Source organism: Hyperolius riggenbachi, chromosome 2 (assembly GCF_040937935.1).
Source record: "Hyperolius riggenbachi isolate aHypRig1 chromosome 2, aHypRig1.pri, whole genome shotgun sequence".
NCBI classification, from domain to species: domain Eukaryota; kingdom Metazoa; phylum Chordata; class Amphibia; order Anura; family Hyperoliidae; genus Hyperolius; species Hyperolius riggenbachi.
Window position 1 is genome coordinate 534,179,765 of NC_090647.1, and position 4,357 is coordinate 534,184,121.

Sequence of the window (4,357 nt, forward strand, 5' to 3'; positions counted from 1 at the left end):
AGAGGTGAATCTGCTGCTCTACTTCCTGGGATTACTGATTAACTCGGGAGACTTGGCAGTGATCTCACTGTTTGCTTAGATACCCGCCCGTGTCAGTTTGCCACCTGAACTTTGCCCATGAGCAGGCCAGCTTCACGGCAGTGTTTGTTCAATAAAGCTATTTATGACTCCAGCCGTACACTTTTTATGCCACTTTGAATCCAGACCTTATTTTCCCCTTATGGACCAGAGCAGTTTTGACATTTTAGCTATGTCCCAATTTAACCACTTCAGCCCTCAGTCGTTTTCACTTTATGCATCCGAGCAATGTTCACCGCCCATTCATTAGCCTATAACTTTATCACTACTTATCACAATGAACTGAACTATATCTTGTTTTTTCCGCCACCAATTAGGCTTTCTTTGCGTGGTACATTTTGCTAAGAGCCACTTTACTGTAAATGCATTTTAACAAGAAAAATAAGAAAAAAAAATTCATTATTTTTCAGTTTTCGTCCATTATAGTTTTAAAATAATATATGCGCAATTTTCAATTTTCGATTTTACTTGATTAGCCGCACCCAGGCTATGCATATACATAGGTTAGGATTTAGTTAGTGTTAGGCACCTCCCATAGAGGATTGACTTCTTCGCAGTGGGAGGGACGAGTACTTAATAGGTTGCATGCAAGCTGTTACAGGAAACCAACATCCTCCAGTGGTAGACAGGTCATGTGTATGCTCGGTGTGTATTATATCCCACAAGTGGGGCTTGCACTCTTTTGCAGGTAGGCACTTGCCTGTTTTTAAGTAGTGCTGTTCATTTCCTTGCTATGTATTAAAATAATATATGCCTCCATAATTAAAACTCATGTATTGTATTTGCCCATTTGTCCCGGTTATTACACCATTTATGTATGTCCCTATCACAATGTATGGCGACAATATTTTGTTTGGAAATAAAAGTGCATCTTTTCCCTTTTGCATCCATCACTATTTACAAGCTTATAATTTAAAAAATGTCATCTTTACATTGATATTTAAAAAGTTTAGACCCTTAGGTAAATATTTACATTTTTTTTGTAATTTTTTTTTTTTATTAAACATTTTATTTGGGTATTTTCGGGAGGGTGGGATGTAAATAGTAATATTTTTATGTAAATATGTGTTGATTTTTTTTTTTTACATTTAGTTGTAGTTTTACTTTTTGCCCACAAGATGGCAGCCATGAGTTTGTTTACATGACGTCTTCTACCATTTATCACAAAAAATAGCTTATGTTCCCATCACAATTTCTGGTGAAGATATTTGATTACGAAATAATGCTACAGTGTTATTTTTCACTATGAACTGAGAAAATAACAGTATTTTTAATGGTAAAAAATAAATCTCATTGGCTCAGGGAACACGTATTCCCTTTCACCAATTAGTGCTGTAGCAGAGCTGCACTGGAGCAAGCCTGATCATGCACAGCTGTGCTTCAGCTACGTATATCTACGTCCTCGTGGCTTAGATGAAGTCATACAGGACATAGATATACTGTAGTGGTGGATAAAGTGGTTAAAGGAAACACACAATGTTAACACTTTAGAGTACAGGTGAACCATTATGGGAGCCACATCACGTTATTGGAAACCTTATCGAATCATGAAGACCCTCCAAAACACATACATACATTTCATTTCATTTCCTTCCCAGCAGAGATGAATTAAGATGTAATGGCGCCCTAGGCAAGGTAGTAGATTTGGTGCCCCTTTGTGGTACTTTTGGTAAGCTGAAGCGGAGAGAGGTCAGAGAAGGTGGCAGGTAGGCCACTTGACACCCCTTGACACCCACTAGGCCCCAGGCACCCGCCTTGGTTGCCTGGAGGATGATCCTGCACTGCTGGTGAGTCATATTTCACATGTAAAGTTATTGTTCTTGCAGCAGTCCGCCAACACGTGTATATGTAAAGCTTTATACATATTGAGGATCTTGTGTCTAATTGTTCTTTGTTTTATTGCCACATTATTAGTAATTTTTTGACCCGAGGAAGCGGAAAAACACGCAAAACGCACCTACTATGTGCAATGAACCTTTAAAAAGAACATTGAGTCACTCTGACTACTTTTGAGACTTCAGGAGGGATAAGCAAACCATAGTTCTCTTTCTTAAAGTGGAGCTTTAACCAAGGCTTAAACTTCATCCCAATCAGTAGCTAATACCCCCTTTCCCATGAGAAATCTTTACCTTTTCTGGAATAAATCATCAAGGGGTCTGTATGGCTGATATTGTGGTGAAACCCCTCCCACAGTGTGATGTCAGGACCATGGTCCTGACAGTTTGCTGTCTGTGAACCTTGTTGCAAGCAGCATCTCCCTCTGTGCATAGAACTCTCAGTAATGAACATTCTGCACAGATCACCTGGCAAACCTAACGATGTCATCACCAGTGATACATTTCAGAATGTAAATCAAGGAGAGGAAAGATTTTACAATGGGCAAACACTGACTAAATAATTTATAAATGAATATTATAAAACATAACCATTTTTATTCATAACATTATTTTCACTGCAGTTCCTCTTTAAACTGTTTTTAATGGTTTTACATTTTTTTGGCGCCTCCACCCTCAGGTTTTATTCATAAATACACTAGGTGGTCGGCCGAGATACCAATGTGAGTACAGCAGCCCCCGACTCCCCTCGATGCCTTGGCCAGCGATCCAAGGACATTATTATCTCCCTAGCCCTCTGTCATGTGCTGCTCTGTCAGCCCTCCCTCCCCCTCCTCATAGCAACAGAATGTGTCGCTGGAAGGGAGGCTAGCAATGTGTCGGCCACATACTGTCGCTGGAGGGATCTAGTCCTAATACCTATGGCGACATACCTCATACATGTGCACGAGGCTTAATACTGTGGGGGTAAAGTTTAGGCCTCGTAGCCATCCCCAATGCTGATTGTGTTTTCAGGAACCCACAGTGTACGCAATCTGCAAGGACGTTAAAAGTGAATAGACTGCACTGTCTAATGTTTACACCTAAGTTTTGCCATACAGTGCAGACCCGAAATTGCATGCATTTTTGCACAACTCAGTGCGTAACTCCGCATAAGAGAGTTGGCCTCTGGAGGAGATAGTATAAATCTGGCCTGGACATGGACCCTGACACCATGTAATCACACTCAACAACAACTGAGTGTGAGTGCTATGGAGGCTGCCATATTTATTTCCTTTTAGGCCTCATTCACACCTAATATCGAAAATGCAAATGCAAGCGATTTGCATTTTTGTGCGCTTTGTTTTCCTCCCCTCCCTGCAGTCCGCTGCGCGCTGCGTTTCTGGTAAATGCACTTTTCTAAGCGCTTTTCCAGAGCGGTTTTGAGATTCACTCCCTGACGCTAGTCAGGAAGTGAACTCTTTGACCCGGAAAAGAATAAATACAATGGCCTCGATTCATAAACAGCAGTGCGATAACAAAAATCTTGTCGGGAAAATACCGCACTCGGTATTTTCCCGGTCTGTGTGCTAATTCATAAAGATTTCCCCAGCTGCCCTTGGAGGTCGGTAAATTACCGCAGCCCATTGAGCGGTAGAGTAGAGCAGTGTCCCGATTCCCTCTTTGCCCTGCAGAAATGAATCACACAGACGGCTCTCTCTTGCTCTCCCACTGATGACTCAGACAGATGAGTCACACAGTCTTTCCCTGCCTGCAGAAATTACTCTCACAGCCGGCTCTTTCCACTGATGACTCAGACAGATGAGTCACACAGTCTTTCCCTGCCTGCTGAAATGATTCACACAGACGGCTTCTGGCTCTCTCCACAGATGAATCAAACAGACTTTCGGATCTCTGCACTTTGCATTAATCAGAGCTGTCAGAGCTGTCGGTAACTTGTTAAGACCTCACCAGAGGTGTCGGTAACTACCGCCTGGCTTACCGCATGTTCAAGGCTTTATGAATTGACATTTGCTGACAATTTACTGACATGTGTTGTCGGTAACTGCAGCCAAGTCGGTAATTTAGCTCCCTGGTCGGTAATGTCAGCTTTTCATGCGGTAACAGCCTTTATGAATTGACATTTTGCTAAGTGGTCGGTAAAGTCTGCTGTTTTCAGCATTACCGCATGAGGTAATGCTTTATGAATCGAGGCCAATGTGTTTATTCTAAAAAACGTGAACGCAATCGCCGCATAAAGCGGTTTTGTGAGCATTTAGCGCTCTTCCTATACCTTCCATTATAGTAAAAGCGCCCGAAAATGGTCCAGGCACCGCTTTGCTGAACGCACAGCGCACGAACCGCGCTGATATGAACCTTCTCGTAGAGATTCATTGCACAAGCGTTTTGTGGGCGATTTTAAAAATGCCTGTGCTTGACAAAAGGCTGAAAACGCCCCTAATGTG